This window comes from Scophthalmus maximus, chromosome 11 (genome assembly GCF_022379125.1).
Source record: "Scophthalmus maximus strain ysfricsl-2021 chromosome 11, ASM2237912v1, whole genome shotgun sequence".
In the NCBI taxonomy this organism is placed as follows: domain Eukaryota; kingdom Metazoa; phylum Chordata; class Actinopteri; order Pleuronectiformes; family Scophthalmidae; genus Scophthalmus; species Scophthalmus maximus.
Window position 1 is genome coordinate 20,949,071 of NC_061525.1, and position 19,928 is coordinate 20,968,998.

A 19,928-nucleotide genomic window follows, 5' to 3' on the forward strand; every position below is an offset into this window, starting at 1 on the left:
TTTTTCCGGCGCTTTGGTATTTTGAAGCCTTTTTTGATTCATCATTTACCTTCAGTTTTGAAAATGAAGTCATGCCAACGTTCGGAGGTGCTACGGCCAATAAGAAGAGCCGTCGGCCTTATGAGCCTCCATGGGATATGGACGGGGGGGGGGGGGTAGAGCAGTGAATAAATAATGAAACTGGATGGATAATGACAGAAGGGGGTGGAAGAGTCGGATGGATAAGAGGAGGTAAGTGGTGGAGAAATGCAGCAGAGGATAACTAGAGGCTAAGGAGGAGAGAGATAGTCGGGAGCAAAGGGACACAGAAAGAGCGAGCAACAGATAAGGAGGGTACAAAAAAAACACCCAGAGGCGGCGGAAGAGAGATAAAGTAAGATACAGGAGAAAGAACACGTGGATCGGGGGGCCGAGAAAGAGAGGAGGAACGAGGGGAAAAGACGGGAGAGAGAGAGAGAGAGAGAGAGAGAGAGAGAGCAGAGGTGTGATGCGATCTGGCACGAGCGAGACCCCTCCCATCACCATCAACCCCTCCCCTCATCATCCACCCCTCCCATCACCATCCACGCCTCCCATCGCCATCAACCCCTCCCATCACCATTCACCCCTCCCATCACCATCAACCCCTCCCATCACCATCCAGCCCTCCCATCACCATCCACCCCTCCCATCACCATCAACGCCTCCCATCACCATCCACCCCTCCCATCACCATCAACCCCTCCCATCACCATCCACCCCTTCCATCACCATCAACCCCTCCCATCACCATCCACCCCTCCCATCACCATCACCATCCTCCCATCACCATCCACCCCTCCCATCACCATCCACCCCTCCCATCACCATCCACCCCTCCCATCACCATCAACGCCTCCCATCACCATCCACCCCTCCCATCACCATCCACCCCTCCCATCACCATCCACCCCTCCCATCACCATCAACCCCTCCCATCACCATCCACCCCTCCCATCACCATCCACCCCTCCCCTCACCATCTACCCCTCCCATCACCATCCACCCCTCCCATCACCATCAACCCCTCCCATCACCATCAACCCCTCCCATCACCATCAACCCCTCCCATCACCATCAACCCCTCCCATCACCATCCACCCCTCCCATCACCATCCACCCCTCCCATCACCATGCACCCCTCCCATCACCATCACCATCCTCCCATCACCATCCACCCCTCCCATCACCATCCACCCCTCCCCTCACCATCTACCCCTCCCATCATCATCCACCCCTCCCATCACCATCGACCCCTCCCATCACCATCCACCCCTCCCATCACCATCCACCCCTCCCCTCACCATCCACCCCTCCCATCACCATCAACCCCTCCCATCACCATCCACCCCTCCCATCACCATCCACCCCTCCCATCACCATCCACCCCTCCCATCACCATCAACGCCTCCCATCACCATCCACCCCTCCCATCACCATCCACCCCTCCCATCACCATCGACCCCTCCCATCACCATCCACCCCTCCCATCACCATCCACCCCTCCCATCACCATCCACCCCTCCCATCACCATCCACCCCTCCCATCACCATCAACCCCTCCCATCACCATCCACCCCTCCCATCACCATCCACCCCTCCCCTCACCATCTACCCCTCCCATCACCATCCACCCCTCCCATCACCATCAACCCCTCCCATCACCATCAACCCCTCCCATCACCATCAACCCCTCCCATCACCATCCACCCCTTCCATCACCATCAACCCCTCCCATCACCATCCACCCCTCCCATCACCATCACCATCCTCCCATCACCATCCACCCCTCCCATCACCATCCACCCCTCCCATCACCATCCACCCCTCCCCTCACCATCTACCCCTCCCATCATCATCCACCCCTCCCATCACCATCGACCCCTCCCATCACCATCCACCCCTCCCATCACCATCCACCCCTCCCCTCACCATCCACCCCTCCCATCACCATCAACCCCTCCCATCACCATCCACCCCTCCCATCACCATCCACCCCTCCCATCACCATCCACCCCTCCCATCACCATCCACCCCTCCCATCACTCAGAGACAGAGCAGATTGCTGCTCTTTGATCCTGAACACTTTGAACATCCTGTCGGCCTTGTACTTTTTACACAGATGAAGATGAACAAGACGACGCCCCCCCCCCCCGCCCCCCCCCCCCCCCCCCCCCCCCCCCCCCCCCCCCCCCCCCCCGGTGGCTCGCGACGCTGCCGAACACGGAGTGTGTGTGTGCACGCAAATGAGTCATTTTGTGAAAATAGGAACACAAAATATATTAAACCTCTATTATCGCAAACCTGAGGCGTAATTGTAGAGGACGAATCGTCCCCGGTGGACTCTCTCTGTCTGCGTGACGCCTTTTTTTTTTAATCTGTCTTACAGTTTTATCGCCCTTTTTTCCCCTTTTTTTCCAAGGCGACAATGAACAGTTTGTGTTCAAACGGAGACGACAATGAGGTGCCGACGATTCCACGGCTGCCAGCGGCTTCCATGGGTGTGATCGCAGCCCTGGCTGAGGCCCCGCCGCCGCCCGACAGTGCATCAAATCACAGACGGATAATTATGAGCACGAGCGCACGAGGGGACGCCTTCGCTCAGCGCGCGGCGAGTGGCGGCCGCCTGGATCCCCGTCCCGGTCTGTTGCCGCGGCCTCCTCACAAGTGGCCGAGAGGATTTTTTGCAAGGCGAAAATCCGAACCTTGTCGAACAGACAGAGTCGAAATCACAATGCAATAAGAGTTGCCCATTAGAGGGAAACTGCAATAGCGGGCTTCCAGATAATAAGGGCTGATTAGAAAAATGCTTGGGTTTGGCTGTTTTGTGTCCGACGCATAAAGCTGGATGATTCCTGGTGGCTGGAAAAAATAAATAGACTGTACGCTCATTGCCACCGTAGTTATAAATCTGCCGTGAGAGCCTTTATTTACCGCTCGGGAATAATATCACCAATCATTCAAGTCGGAGCGGCACTTTAGAGTTATGACTCGTCCCATGTTTCCCTTTAATGACCGGAACAATAAGTTAGACTGCGAAAAAATTAATAAATTCCTAGTCCAGGCGACTGTATTGTGATTTTCAAAAGATGGAGCAGGGTAATGGTAGAAAAAAACGTAAAAACTCTTTCATTCATCTCCTCTACTACACTGGACGGATGCATAACCAGACACGACTGTACAACTTGACGATGAACAGATGAAAACTGGGGATATACAGTAACCGCTCTCGGCAGTCGCTCCGCCAACCCAGCCCCCGCGTTTTGACTGCGCTGTCAATATGACTCCGGCTGCCTTCACATTCAACAATCCTCTCCGGACGACGCTCGGGATCCTGAGGACTCTGCCGTCGACAAGGCGCCCTCCCTTCTGCACACGCCGAGCACAGAGTCCCCGAGCGACGCGTCACCTTTTTGACACGTTTTCTCCTTGCGGCAGACTCCCACGTCGAGTGTGAAATGACCCGACCGGAGTGTTTTTGGATGATAACAATGATCCCGTGGCTGCTCATCAGCGACTTTGTTTCATCTTAAGTTGTTTTTTTGTTCGGAAGGGAGGATTAGGTTGGTTCAAGACATAATCCGCCTGGTTATCGGGGACCTCGGTTGCTCTTCCCCCTTTTGAAATGAAAATAATAACGTCCAATAACAGACGGCGACGACGGCGGCGCCTGTAAAGTGGCCGATCAAATTTCGGTGGGACAAAAGGCAGTCGGCTCCACTTGGCACCGTGTTTATGCCCATCCGCTTCAGTCGCCAAACTGGCTCGCCTATCATTGTTATTTACACACGCAGGACGCAACTAAATCATCATTTTAAAACTACTGTATCCAGACACGGACTTCAAATTGAAGACTAATGATATATAGCAAAAAAAACCCTGAGCATTTTTGATGCTATGGCTTCATCCAGGATTATAAATTCGCATTACCATGAGCGGACATCGAGTGCAGAATAAACAGCCGTGCTTGGCACAGTGGCACTGTGATCTGAATGCTCATTTCGTGACGTGACATATGAGCACCCCGCGTTTTGAAAATAGATATAACATAATATATAATATAGCTGTTACAGGAAAAATGTTAATTCAGGTGAGGTTCTTTTCCCGGCATTCCTCTGAGTCAGGGTGCATTTATTTTATTTTATTTATGTATCCCGCTATTGGCTGAGCTGCTGATAGATTGTTGAAAACAACAAGTCGTGGTCGTGGTACGTCCGTGGAGAGTGCTGAGAGATGACGGATGGGAGTGACGGAGAGTCGGCTGCGACTTCCACAACAGTGTGTGCGAGGGACAAAAAAAAAGGGGGGGGGGGGGGCTTGATTAATAGACAACAACGGCTCAAAGTGACCAGCGAGGCTTAGAACACTTCATCACGAACACACACACACACACGCACAAAAACAAACCGCTATCACGTTCACCTGCAACGTGTTTCCACGTGAGATAATAAAAAAAATGACCACGCGGAAGGGATAATTAACACGCTGACACACTTCATATTAGCCAGATTAATATTTACTGGATATCAACGTGGCTGTTAATATTGAATGGTGCGTCGCCCGCTCCTGCGCGACAGATTAATCACACACCCGCTCAGGGGAATCATGACGAAAGCGACATTGAAATGTTTGGAAAGAACTCGGGTGTTGCACATGGGAACTACGGCAGTGTTTTTTAAATAACAGGTTATTTTGGTAAATGGCTGTGCACGTGATGTCAATCATTGGCATTAACAATTATGCATATACATTACATCGCTACGAAGCACACAGTCAGCGACAGGAGTACGGATTTAGAATTCTAAACGGTTTTGTTTTTCAATCACATTCTCAGCTGATATCTTGTGTTTTTAAAGGCTCATTGTCGACGTAACATTTTATGTTGGAGGGGGACACGAGGTGGGATTATATGTGACGAAGTCATCGTCAAAGCAGTTTGAGCTGCTATAGATGGGATTCATTCAGGCCGCCGCCTGCTGCCGTTACACAGCTTTTCGTCACCCTCCCGCTCGGCCAAGGAAAAGAAGAAAGATAGAAAGGGGGGGGAAAAAATCGGATGCATTGCATTTCTCAGGTCAACCGCCTCAATGGCGCCTCGTGTCGTCATCCCGACTCCGACGGCAGATGAAACAGAGCGGAGGGTCGCCGACTTCCCCTTCAATTAAGACGAGCGGGATAATCCCATCCCCAATGGCAACGAAATGTGCATTGGTGCATTGGGAATCCGCGCGGACGGTCGCTGGCATCAATCATCATTTGGCCTCTTTGCAAAGGCTCTGGCCCGTCCATATGCCGGCGTGTCCGTGGTCGCCGTCTCCCAGCGGAGAGGAGTTGGCCGCGCTGCTGCTCCGCAGATGTCCTCTGCTCGTGGTCGCTGCTCCTGCTGGCTGCGGGGCACTGCCTGTTTTTCTGACGCGGTGACTCTCTCTCTTTCTCTCTCCCGCACCGTGGGCGTCATGCCTCCGTCTGATGAGCAGACTGGCGAGGCTTCTTTCGACAGCGCGCCGTGACACCGGAACGGGCAAAACGCAGCTCCGAGTCATTTCATCACTTCTGTGATCACGGTCTAACAAAGGCTCACCTTGAATTCAGCACGAGGAAACGAGTGACCTGCGTACTTGATGGAAAGCGGTGATTTAAACCAGCCGACACTCTCACAAGTGGCTGCAATGTAGTGGACTGCGCTTGTTAAAAAAAAACAAAAGACTGCTGGGAAGTCCCAGAACTGTCCGGGCCGTGCTCGCCATCGGAGAGACATTCGTCGAGGAAGGCTCTTCCTTCGCAACTGCCGCAGCCACTCACGTACACACACTGCGCATTGGTACAGTTGCCATTCCACTGAAAGATGAATAAAGGTACTTATATTTGAACGCCGACGCCGATAACTGCTGAAAGACGATTGCCAGAAATGTAGCTGTCAATTATTTTCGAGGGAAAAAAAGGATACGATTGTTCTATTTACTTTATTTTTCAGTCTTGTTTTTTCAAGCACATTTGGACTATTTTGGAAACGATATGTTTAACAATCAATGAATCAACAAAAAACAAAAAAAAGTATGTTAAAGATATTCTTGACAACCTGGATAGTTGAGACTAGAGCTGTTGGAATGGATTTCAGGAGTGAAATATGACTCTGATATTTGAAAAAAAAGAAATAAATGATATTCAAATGTTTTGGTGTTTTTACTTATTATAAAAATGTGTGGTCAAAGCTGGGCTTACCCACACGTAGAAACGTAACGGCAGGCTGTTTCAATGACCGTTGTTGAAACAGTCTGGAGCATCAATTCACCACAACTTAAAGCCACGGTGTCTAAATTTCTAGCAGCACCTGGTGGTAAAGTTGCAAACCGCCACCAACTGAGCGACCGACAGGGGACACTTTATGGTGGCGCACCACTGATTCCATTTCCGCGCTGAAAATTCAACACGAATGCGTCGTATTCTGGAACCGTTTTGTGCGACAACCGTATTCAACACGACGTAGCGAACATGGAGACTCACACGGAGGTCGGGTCCACCTCATGGAACTATCTTTAACTCATTCAGAGTTGACGAAAAACATTGGTTCTTTGGTGCAGGTGGTTGTACATATATCACCGCATAGTTATGGACAATATATTCAATTTCTGTGAATATGTTTTTTCTGACATATCGCACACTGTAGCTTTAATTAGAACCGAAGAGGCCTCTTGGATGAAAGGGTGAAAGGTCATCAAGCATCTCCAAACAAGTCCACTTGCTCCCGATTCAACGCCCTTAGTGGAGACAGGAAGACGGCCGACGGCACTAGTTGAGACCTCGTGTGTCAGATCGTGTGGGCGTCCTATTAAAACATAGATGAATGAGACGTGCCGCTTTTCTCACGCGTCGTGAAAAGTCAATACAACACACAAAGAGGCACGCGGCCAGCCCGCGTCCTCAGACACAGACAAAATGTCGGACGGAGATTTATCCAACCGGAAAAGGTGTGCGAGTGTTCACGGAGAGACTGAGCAAAGAAGGTGTAGGAAGACAGGAGGGGGGGGGGGGTCCAGGAGAGGATGAAAGGGAAACATCCTTGGACAGAAAAGAAAGACGAGAGCACACACAAAGGAACAGGAGTGCGGAGAGATCTATCCTCCGGGCGCTGAAGAGAAAGAACAAGAGGGAGGGGAGAAAGAAAGGGAAACTTGAACTCAGGACCCTTCCCATCCTCAGCACACACTGATTCACGCAAGCAAACACTTGAGCTACTACTTCCCCCCCCACGTGTTTTCACTACGTTTTGCATAACTTGACATTTTTACACCTCCACCAGTGGACGGCTTTGATGAGATATGGTTTGAAGGCACGGCCTGTGGTGGAGATATTCCTCCAGGGAAAGCTTTGTGCTCGTCGAACAGCTCCCTCTCTCAGAGGCTATACAAGTCTCCATCGGGCCGCTGCCATTTCAAGGTTTTTTCTTTTTTTCTTTTGCATACACAAGACGCGGGGAATAAAGACTAAGAGGAAGAGATGCCGCGGGCCCTCCTCTCTATTAAATGTCTCATCAAGGGGAAATTTTTTTCTTCTTCTCTTCCATCCATCGTCTACCGCTTTATCCATTTAAGGGTCTCGGGGGGGGGGGGGAGGCGGGGTTCACCCTGGACAGGTCTCCAGCCTATCACAGGGCCACATACAGAGACAAACAACCATTCACTCTCACCTTCACACCTACGGTCAATTCAGAGTCTCCAATGAACCTGACCCCATTCTGCATGTCTCTGGACTGTGGGAGGAACCCGGAGAACCCGGAGAGAACCCACGCACACACGGGGAGAACGTGCAAACTCCACACAGAGAGGCCCTGGTTGGTTTGAACCGGGACTCAAACCCAGAAGGTGCGAACCACTGCACCACCGTGCAGCCCCTCCTCTTCTTCTTCTTCTACAGAAATAGATCCTAGAAGGACCGACGCAGCTTGCTGACACAAGAAGCCTCTGCGAAAAGACGCCGTTGTTCGGCTTGAGGAATCCACGTGGCACGTTGCAGCCAGGTACAGTTTTTATTATGAGCTCCGGGACAAAGCACCTATACCCAACCTTTCACACCTCAACGATTCTGATCACTTGGATGTGCCACTTAAAAATATATATTTTTACCTTCAAGGGACCAATGACGCTTTTTTTCTTTCTTTCTTCCTTCTTTCTAATTCATTTCAACGGACATTTACTCCGACAGCTCAAAGGCTGGCGGGTCACAAGTGCCCGCTCTCCCACCCGTCACATCACTCGCCGCAGTTAAGATCCATTCCCACATGGACGCTTCACGGGCCCCGGGGGACGGAAATAGGCAGAGAGTCGGAGAGACAGAAGAGAGAGAGAGAGAGAGAGGGAGAGATAATGTCTGTCGCTAATGCTGATGTTGGTGCTGGGAAAGCAGCTGCATTTCAATGTTATTTCCTCCTCTTTCCATCAGGGAGGCGGCGTCTGATGAGGCGGAGCGTCGCTCCCGTGAGCGGAGCCCGCGGCCATAAGATGCCGAGTTCACAAACACCCAGACACGCGCACTTGTGACACTGTAATGTCAAAAGTGATTGATTTCGAATGAATAATACGAAATTTTGTGAAATGCACATATTCCCCTTTTCTGCAGAGACTTGGATGAGAAGATTGACACCACTGTCATGTCTGTCCGTTGAATGTGAAGCTACAGCTTAGCTTAGCTTAGCTTAGCTTAGCTTAGCTTAGCTGAGCAAATAGACAGGAAACAGAGGGGAACCAATAGCGTGGCTCGGTCCGAAGGTAACAAATGCTGCCCACCAGCATCTCCGATGGTACGTTCTGACCAAAAGCGTCCACCTACACCGACTGGGAGGAGCAGCTGTCAATCACCCTCCGATGTTCTTCATCGTCCATTTCACTCTACATGAGACCATCGTTTCTGAAATGAACATTATGCTGTATAATAGAAAACTACAGATTGAGACCATAAAACTCACTGGCTTTATAAATCGAGTGAGGAGTATTTTCTCAAAGACTTCTGCTGATGATTCCAGAGAATACAGGCTTCAGACACTTTTTCATTGGCTTCATTTTCTGGACCCGTTGACTATGTCCATTTTATAAAATATAGTCTACGGTAAAAAAACCGTATTCACAGGTTGGGACATACGTGAGATTGTCTCATGAACCTGACGTGGCAGCACGAACAGAGACCTCAACTGAATTCCGCAGCCGTGTACTTGAAAGACAAGCTCCATCTATTGGTCCTGTTTGGGTAAAGGAAATAGAAATAGGAGTGCGAGCTCACATGAGCTGTGATACACACACACACAGCATGACTCACACACACACACACACACACACACAGCATGACTCACACACACACACACATACACACACAGCATGACTCTCTCTCACACACACACACACACACACACACACACACACACACAGCATGACTGCGCAACTCACAGTTCCACCTTTTTAACTCCAAAGTTAATTTGTTCCAGGCGGAAAACACGCGGGGAAGACGGATGCTATCAGGGAGCCGCAGACCCGCTCTCAAACCGACTAATCACACAGCCAGAGAGAAAAGACGGAGAAGGAGCACCTGAGCCGGAGACATGGTGGGTGTGTGTGTGTGTGTGTGTGTGTGTGAGTGTGGGGGGGGGTTATTATGACATGAACATGTGTGATGACAGAGTAGGGACGCTGGAAGTTATGAGCTTAGAAATATTCCAGGGAGGGGGGGACAGACATGCAGGTGAAAAAATATATAAATAACAATTTTTATTTTCTTCACTGCCCATAATAAATTACAGTGATTTAAGTCCCTGCAGAAAGTTAAAAAGTGGAGTGATCCTGAGTCAGCGGGTGTGGGCGGGCGAGGCGAGTGGAGAGTAATCCGTTTAGCCGGCACGGTGCGTGACAGCGGACTCCATTAGGGCTGCGTTGTGTTACATGCCATGTTCGGTGGAGTGATAAAAGACTCTGATTCACGTGTTTATTGGGGAGTGAAAAAAAAAAAAATGCAAAAATGATCTTTGATCCTTCTCTTTACGAAGATAGTGGCGAATAGCAAAATGATAAGTCAACAACAGCCGAGCACTTGGCACGAGTCGGGGACCAGCGTGAGCTACCGGTGCCGATATACGTCCAGGAACCCAACTGAAAGGCAACCGCCGCTTATGTTCTTCTTATCGTCGCGGTTATATGTAATATTTCGTCTGATGACAATTCATTTACTGAAAATTCCAATAGTGTGTCGGGTCTCTGGGAAGTTCAGCTTTTCTTTCGATGGTTTCGCTGCAGATGTGTGTGGATATTCATTTGCGATGAGCAAAACCCACATTGAGATTCCATCCTCGGAAGGAGTCAAACTGAAAATTAAAACGGCGTCTCGTGGCCACGTGTTCCGATTTGTCATGACTCCGGTTTTTGGCGCACAATGTGAAAATAGCTCTGCGTCCGTGAGCTGTGAGCCACAGCCACATTAGATACGTGTGATCTGAATGATATACTGTATGTGCGTGACGTAGCTGAAGGTCCGAAGACCTCGCCAGCTCTCACAGGTGGAAAAATGACCGTGACCTTCCCAAATAGTCTTTTTCATGAAGTTGCCCAGTTGGATGGAAAACCGGCTCATCTGCCTCCTGCTGACACAGGTCATTGCATCACTGCCTGGTTTTGTTGCATTTGTGAAAAAAAAAACCCCATCACACTTAAGAAAGAACACTTTTATATAACCACATGTAAAACCCTGCAATTATTTTCGTCATCTGGTTTGGCAGGAGCTGTGGCAACACGACGCGTCAGGTGGAATCCTTTTTATCCACTTACCGAGAATCGTCCATTTGGTACTGTTACCGCGGCGGCTGAATTATGGACCCGGCGCTTAACTCGTCACCTTCTTTGACAGACGGCCATTATTTCTCACAGTCCAATACACGGACCCTCCAGGCAATTGATTGTAATCTTCACAATGTGTACGATATAAAAATAAACAAAATGCATTGTATAGATGGGCACATTGGCTGTGTCTGCCAGTCTGCACTTTAGACACTGCAGTGTATTAATACAGTTGACTGCATATGGTTATGCATAGTTCTATAAGTCTACTATTATTCATGCAGTTTTTTGTGCACATACTTGCACAATGCACACATTTGTTAACAAACAAAGGTAAATATGTTTAGTGTGTAAGAGCTTTTAGAATGGATTTGTGAACTTGTAGAATTCAATGTGAGAATTTGAACTAAAGATCAGAACGTTACCTGGACGATGACATAATGTATCAATATGTGACCGACACCGGAACATGGACCGGGTGTGGCTCACGGTGATAAGCGGCGACTTTCAGTTTTAGGACGTTCGCCGTGGTGAGATCGAATCCAGCTCCGTGCGATTTCACGAGAATTATATATTTTCTCAAATGGATTTTTCCGTCGGTGGCTGTGAATTAGTGCTTACTCATAAAACCGTATATGCAGCTGTAGATATGAGATATGAGAATGTTATTGCCAGTAATATGTCTGTGAATGAGTGACAGATACCGTGAGTGAATTTATTTTTTCATTTGTTCATTTTTTTTTCTACAACCTCTCAAATGTTTTTTCTTTTCTTCCTGTGACTTCAGGTTACATGTGTATGAATATTTTTGTGAAAATTTAAACGCACAAGTTACACTTTTTGATCTACAAGTTCACAAATCCAGTCTACATTGCATTTTGCAACATAATTACCTTCATACACACACACACGCACGCACACACACACACACACACACACACACACACACACGCGAGATCACCTGGGGTGGACAGAGGATGAGAAAAACAAAGGCAGTCACACACATAAGCATAGGCCTATTGTTTTGCTTTGTCGTGATAATCCATGAGATCATCATTTTGGCTTTTTTTTTTTTTTTTTTTTTAATTGTTTTGTTTCATTAGAAAAGCCATAAAAAAAACACCAAGATTTATTAAAGCAAGTGCTAAGAATTAATCAAAGCACAGTTTGACCTCTATCCGCCCTGGCCGCAGCGCTGTGTCCTTATTGTTTAGTTAATCACACTATGGTATTTATTAATGAGGGAAAAAGAGGATGCTGTCTGTTTGATGCATTTCACTCGGGGGGGGGGGGAGTAATTACCCCATCAAAACCCAAACTAGGAAGCATTCAAATTTAATGTCCTATCATTTGATTAATCTGATAGACGCATTGGTTTACCATTAATCTTTAATCTGAAGGATCGCCGCGAATGTCAGGGTGGATGAATCTCCGCTCAATTAAACGACGGCTCCACTCGCGCCCGGCTGCCGGCTGCAAGTCCCGTGCAAGGCTGTGAAGATTGCGTCGTGAAATTTTAAACAGCAAATCACCCACACTTTCCTTTTTGGCCTCCTCTCGCCCTTGGAGAAGCTGTTGCCGCCCTGACCTTGGCAGAAGGGGGGGGGGGGGGGGTGATCGGGCTCGAAGGTGATCCCCGAATCTGTTTTCTGTGAGCCCGACTGCTCTTAACAACCCACAGGGATTTCCGGGGTCACGTTAACAAAAGGAAACAAGGAAACAAAACAGTCGGGAGAGACTAAACGCTGCTTCATCACTTGTTCATCAGAGCTCAAATCATTATCTTTCCCACGAGCAGATCCTGGCTCTTCACGTTAACCTTTGCCCCCCTATGATCTCTATTCAGGTCTTACCTTGGCCTTTCAATGACTGGGGTTTTTTTGCCTTATCATCCAGCAAGAAGGGTTTTTTGTCCTTGTCGCCGAGAGCTGTAATTGAACGTGGCTGTCGACGCAGAGTGGATATGGTTCAACCGATTCGGTGAACTGTAAAAGTGAAGCAGTTGCCTGCTGCAGCGGCAGAGTAGCGCTGCAACTGACGATCACTTTCATCGCGGATTAATCGATTCGTTGTCGTGTCATACAACGGTGAAAAATGTCAATCCTGTTTCCCCAAACCAGTCTACACGCAATTGCTTGATGATGATGATGATGATGATGATGATGATGAATCCTGTTTCCCCAAACCACGACAGGATATTTAGTTAACTGTCATAGATGAGCAAAGAAACCAGAAAATATTCACATTTAAGAAGCTCAAATTAGATTACATTTTTTAACTTCTTTTTTCATAAAAAACTACTTGAACCGATTTATCGATTATTAAAAAATAGTTGGCGATTCATTAAGTAGTCGATGACTAATCGATTAACTGTTGCAGCTCAGCACACCAGAGCGACACCACCATTTAGCACTAGCGTAAGAATGCAAAACCATGACATGGATAATTCATTTAAGGACGGCAGCAATGGACAACAAAATTACTAAAGTAACTATTATTTTACTGCTTGTGTGGAAAAGCCAACTCCCAAAAAACAGTCTATTACTATTTTTTCACTGCTCAAGCGCGCATGAAATAAAAATGAAGAAAAAAAAATAGTGAATTGCCCTAATGTTAAAGCTCCGTGATTAAAAGGGGGGAGGGGTACAATGCTCCTACAAAGTAATTACAGGGGCATAATGATTTAACAGTAGCCTCACTACCTACTGCTCTGCACAAAGATCAGGGCACGTCAACACCGTACGGACAAACCCAGACACACACGCACACACACACACACACACACACACACACACACTTAGCTACAGGGACACGCCCGGGCACACACAGCCAGAGCCTCCTTATCTTGATCTATGTAAGTACATGACCTCTATTGGCGCAGCAGTCGGGAGCGTGCACTGCTGTGTCATTAGATTACTGAGCCTGGCGGTAGATCTCACGGTGAATCCACAGTACAACCGCCCAAAAAGCCAAACAATGAGGACGAGCGAGGAAACGTTCAGCCGCTGTAAACGTTGATTAAAGGACACCGGGTGTGAACGCTCTCACGTCCCCGCGGAGACCATTCGATTACAGGTCGAACGCGTCCGCACAAGGTGACGGACGGAGATCGGCGCCTGGTCTGCGGCAGTGGGGCCCAGCAGGGGGTTTCAATGTTGAGGCCCGATTGTTTCGTGACAGGGTCGCCCCAGGACGCCCGGTGACAGGTAGCGGGTTTGTATTTGCCGCCTGCCATTCTATTCCTTCGACGCTGCAAAATAGCTGTTGTTTTTATCGGATGAGTAATCATCAAAAACCACTGGAGGAAACGTGGAGAAATACCCAGACAATCGCAAATCCTGCGGCAATTTACGTTCAGGCATGTGTCCAAAGACATGTTTACATCGAAGTGACCGAGGAAGAGGAACCACCGTTCACTGTCCCTCCCGTTTTCGCACAATTTATCAAACCCACAGCCGTGTCCCAGGTCAGGCGTCTCAACATCTGGTCGGCCGCATTAGAAGACAGATTGTGACAACACGGCTGGGAGAAAAAAAAAAAGAAGAAGAATTGCATCCTTCCATTCCCAAGCGACGGGCGGATCAGTCTCGGGGCCGACCTTTGCCAGGATTCATTGTGCGCCAGCGACGGAGCTAACGAGCTATGGCGGGTGGCGTAGCTGCAGTGAGCGCCGCTGCTCAAAGTGGAACGGTAAGGGCGAGACAAGCGAGCGGAACCGGGACCAGACCGTCAGACTTTCGGGGGGGAATTGGGCAGCACCTCGCCTAAAAATGGGGCACAGGCCATGATGACCATCACTCCATGACCGTAACGATGCGTTGCGTAACCGTGACGACGCGCAACACATCGCTAAGGTCATGGAGTGATCCTTTTAAACCAAGCCTGTCAGATCACAAATAAACGGTTGTACGCGTCCTTCCTGAAGCCACGGAGAAAGGGATTCTTTTTTCATTTGGAGGACTTGTTGAATTCTTGCTGTTTGAGTAGACGGAGCTAACATATATTTCTTTTTTCACCTGATTGAATGGAAAAGAAAAATGAGGACCCGCTTGTGACCTGCAGAGGGAAATTAGAAGATGACTCCGGTACCGTTCATTAAAACGGTAAAACGTTAATACTGTGTTTTGTGTTTGATATCGTTCACAACCGTTTAAAAAAAAAACAAAATAAATGAGCACATTAAAGATGACGTGCTAATTATTTCAGCACATAACTAGCCTGCGACCTTTTAAAAAAACCCTCTACATAATAAAAAAGAACCTGTATAAATTGCTGTAATCTGGGACGTCTCTCCTCTCTCGTTTATTTCCCAAAGACGTTTTCTCGTTGCTGTTTTTAACTTTTATGTGGGACGTTTTTTTTCTTCTTCTCCTGATCTTCTCAGTTCGTCATGAGAATGAAAATGATCAAAAACAACGCCTGGAAACGTCGTATATCATGTGCCCCCCCCCAACACACACACACACACACACACACACACACACACGAAGATGCAGAATTGTTCCCTCCACCACCATCAGATCTTCTATTCATAGCAATGCCGGGTTAGGATGAAACCCGATGGAGAGGAACAAAGAGATTTCTGAATACAGCTCAAATGGGGACATTTCCACAGCTCATTTCATACGGATGTTTCCAGCTGAAGTGCAGCTGGAGGGGAATCGACTGTACTGCCTCGCAGAAAAAGGAGAACGCTGCTTGGAATGACTTTGTTTTCACAGATATGCCTTTGTTTCAGGAAAAAGAAAAGCCCAAAAAAAGAAAAAGAATGGTGGATAAGATGTAACATGCGGCCTTATTTGGAACCAAGAGGATTCGGCACATCATGTGTATTTATGCACATGAATTCAGGAAAAAAAAGAGGAAGAGTGGGTGGATGTCCCGTGTGGGTGTGACTCTTATCCGTGAAATGTGACACAGGCGGCATCTTCTTCCATCCTCGCGTTGAGCCTGTCATTCTGTACCACAAACCCCACGCACATCGACACTATCGCCCCAAAGAACATTGCATGGAACAATTCCTTGTCGCAGCCAGACAGTGTATCTTAAACATAGCGTGGAGGTCGGTCGGGGAACTTTTGCTGGTGCTGTTTTCAATCCATTCTGGATCGCCTCTTGCGCAACCGTGCTTCTCTGCTACAGGGGACGGAGCCGGCTGTCAGCGGCACTAATGCGTCGAATGCGCATTAGTCTGGGACCTTCGCGGTTCATTTTTCGCATTTCCGAGAGCGGGTCGCAGCGCCTCCGGACGCAATTGGACAGACGCACAACGGGCGAGAGCCACGAATCGTGTGACGCGCGCGTCGAGCGACGGGAAGACGGAGGAGACATAGAGGAGCCGCCCTGTGACGGCGATTCCACAATGTCTGAACGAGAAAGAATCGGTCACCTCCGGTCAAATGCTCGTTCGGCGGCGGCGGCCATCTTGGCCGTTTACCAGAGTCGCTTCTCTCCGCCGGGCTCAGATGATGAGAAATCTCTGACTGTAAATACCAACACTGGCGAAACGGTGTCAATCAGTCCCAGTGCCGGTCGTTGGCACCAATCGCTGGGGTCAGAGAACGCGTAATGCAGACATCTTGGTTTTTTTAATATCGGCATTTCCTTTTAAGATGAACACAAATGAACGAAACGATCAATGCCAATGTCGATAACACGGGAAATGACAGTCAACAGGGAGAGCGCCGGATCGATCGCGCAGGCGCCCGCCCCCCCCCCTGGAATCTGGCACCCGAGTAAATTACTAACGGACACAAATGACACCAGTGGAAATGACTTGATAACTCCGACCTGAGGTGACACACGGGGAAAATGAAAATGCTAACCGAGCGGACGCGTCTTGTTGTTCAATCACTTCCCCCAAGTCCTTCGAATAACCCCCCCCCCCGTCTCGTCGATGAGCCGCCGGGACTCTGGCTGATGTGTCACCTGCCGGATGACGCACCAAAGGGCCGCGCGGCGCCTGTTCCCATAGTGACCGGTGAGACCGGGAGCCTCATTTATTTCCCCCGCTAACAAGAGACCCCCGGCTCCGTTCAAACAATTCCCCGGGGCTTTTTTTCTCCTTTTTTTTCTTCAACGGGTGATACATCATTAGCATAGAAATTGAAAGCGGACACGGACCGCGGAGGTACGAGCTCATCAAATTCTCCATTTAACTTTGGGAGTGTTGCTACGTAGCATTGACGAAGAAAGGATAAAAAAAGGTGTTTAATTCTCAACTCCCCGCTCGACCTGGGGAGGCGACTGATTGGTGAGAACACTCACCGAGGAGCAGGCGGATAAAGAAAAAAAAAAAAAAAGTTTCACCGAACTTTTGTTGAATCAAAAAAAAAAACATGAATCTTTAGAACATGAGTGATGAAGGAAAAAGGTTGAATAGCTAATTCATGGATTAAAAATGATTTTTTGTGTGTGTTTGTGTGTGTGTGTGTGTGTGTGTGTGTGCAGACAGGATGTGTTGTGGAAAGGAAAGCTGGAGTGCCTTTCTTAATGCGAATCAGTCAAAGACTGATTTGCTTGCTGTACCTTGCAATAAGTGACAATTCATTTCTATTAAAAATCCTTTCATCTGGGTTCGGAGAGCTCTTCTGAAGCCCCCCGCCCCCTTAAATGGCCCGGGGAACAAATGAGTGGATACGAATTTCCATAAAACTCCATCTGAGGATGGAGCACACTAGATAAATAAAAGAAAAAAGTAAAAAGAAAGGACCCAGAACCGTCTCTATCATGTTGATCAAATGTGACAGCTCAGTATTGAGTTTGACTACACACTCAGCCAGCCCCGGTGGCAGATGAGTAGGAATAGAGAATATCAGTCTTCACCTTCGATCCTTCAATGAAGACAATAGTCGGGCTGAGCACGCGGGAGGTGAAGAAGGGGGAGCGCGATGCGATCTGGCAATAACTCGCCCCCGTTTATTCAGTAATGCAGAATCTTTCAGGGGGGAACGCTGCCCGAACTAGTCGGCCATATAGGGAAAAAAAGAACTTGGGGGGATTATCGAGGCGACCAGCGGCCAATGTTTAGGCTTGATGGAAGCGAGGGGGGGGGGGGAAGCAGGAGAGAGAGGGTTCAAACAGGGTTGATGGAGAGATGGCAGAGGACGGTCGTGAGAGTGAGGGGGAGGGAAGGGGCGTGACCTGCGGATGGCGACGGAGATATGGGGACTGTGCGGGAGCGGGAGAGGTGTGTGTGTGTGTGTGTGTGTGTGTGTGTGTGTGTGTGTGTCCCCTCTATCTCCCTGCTCATGAAAAAGCCTCAGTCACGAGTAAGAGAGGCCGAGATAAATACACCGTGGTGACTGATGGCAACACGTTCTCCAAGGGACGGTGTGTGTGTGTGTGTGTGTGTGTGTGTTTGTGTGTTTGTGTGTGTGTGTGTGTGTGTGTTTGTGCACGCATGTGTGGTGATGGGGGGGGGGGGGGTTTAGTCACCGGGCTCTTTTTTTGATTTAGCTTCCGATAAGAGTCTTACCTTCAATGAAATATCAGGACTCCATCTGATTAGGAATATATGAAATTATTCTACATGCATGTACACATGCTTATTTCTTATTTGCATCAGGCCCTTAATCAGTTGAAAAACAAAAAGTATAGTATTTAAAAAAAACATGTGATTCACAGCTATTTCAGTCATCATCAATGATGATTCGTAAGTCTTAAGTTTGCCCCACTACAACTGATACAGTCCTGCAACAAATCCTCCCTTCATGAAGATTATAATGTACATTTTTGTTGAAATGGCTTTACTGTGTGGGGCCAGTGAAGTGCACAGCCGCACTCGTGACACACGGCCTCGTCGAAGGCCTCGTGATAATGATTACAGTGCGAGTTGTCAATAACAATGATGATTGGATATGATGTAGCAGCAGTGCCAATGAAATGTCAATCAATACGAATCCATATTCCCCTACACTGTCCTGAGGAGCCCTCTAATCAAGACATACATCAGTGTCAGTTTTTTTTTATTCTGGCAAAGCCTGTTAATCCTTTGGTTGTTAAAAGTTCTCAAGTCTGAACTTTACAGCGTCCGAGCGGGATCGTGACACGCGCCGTCTTATGAGCGGAATGTGTGAAAAGTGAGCTGTGGATGTCTTCTGGCCCGTTAAGCAGAGCCAGAGTCATAAACGAGCCAGGTCAGGGAAATAAATACTGAACGACCCAGAGCCCGGGCGAGGGGGGCCCGATGCCACGTTTGATGCTGGCCTCCATAACATCAGTTACCCAACCACTGGGCGTTTGTCATTCCAAATTGCTCCGCGTCATGGGTGAAGCTATTTGGCCAGGAATCATAGGTTAAGGCGGCATTTCCGCGCCAGGCAATTCAGAGATGTTTATGGGAAACTGTAAAAGCATATTTATGTGAATCTATAGGAAAGGGGGTCTAATTGAGGGTTTGTTTTTCACTGGGGTTTGATAAAACAAGGCCGCATTTTTCTCCCCAATGCCAAGGAAAAAAAGAAAAATAGGCTCCCGTCTCCCCCGAGGACTGGAGAACATGTTCGAGAATCCCGACAGAAGATGTTAAAGACGAAAGGAAACAATGAAACATTAATCCTCACGTAAGCTACACGATATGAGCTCTGAGCTCCTCGATCAACCAAAATGCCGCCCGTGTTTAAAGCATTCGATAGTTGAAAGACGTAACGGGACGGGCGGGCCTGCGCAATCGGAGCTGGCAGTCAGGCCGGCGTGCAGGCTACAGGAACACCTGGTGCACTGAGCACCTGCAAGCAATTGAATGCACCGTCTGCACACAGACGCTGGGTTCACCCACGGCTGAACACATGCACAGCTTATCTAAACAACAACAACAACAACAACAACAACAACAGCGAACGGGTTACATAACAGGCAAACAAGGACCACATTACCTAAATTGACTCGTAGGATGATCTGGATTTGCAAACGAGCTGTTCAAATGAGTGCTTCCACGAATGCCTCACAAAAGAGGGCCTGGGTTTTGCAAAGAGAACGAGGTTATCCTCTACGTGCATCAGGGATTCTGTCTTTATTGTAAAATTTACAAACTCGCGCGCGCACACGCACACACACGCACACACACACACCTTCCTATTGACACGCGCTGAGCCA

General features: G+C 48.4%; 1 protein-coding gene across 2 annotated transcripts in view; it reads right to left on the reverse strand.

The window, feature by feature from the left end:
• LOC118299476 (limbic system associated membrane protein) overlaps window positions 1-19,928 on the reverse strand; it is a 493,821-nt gene that overhangs the window by 197,380 nt on the left and 276,513 nt on the right. The gene's annotated exons all lie outside the window — the stretch shown is intronic.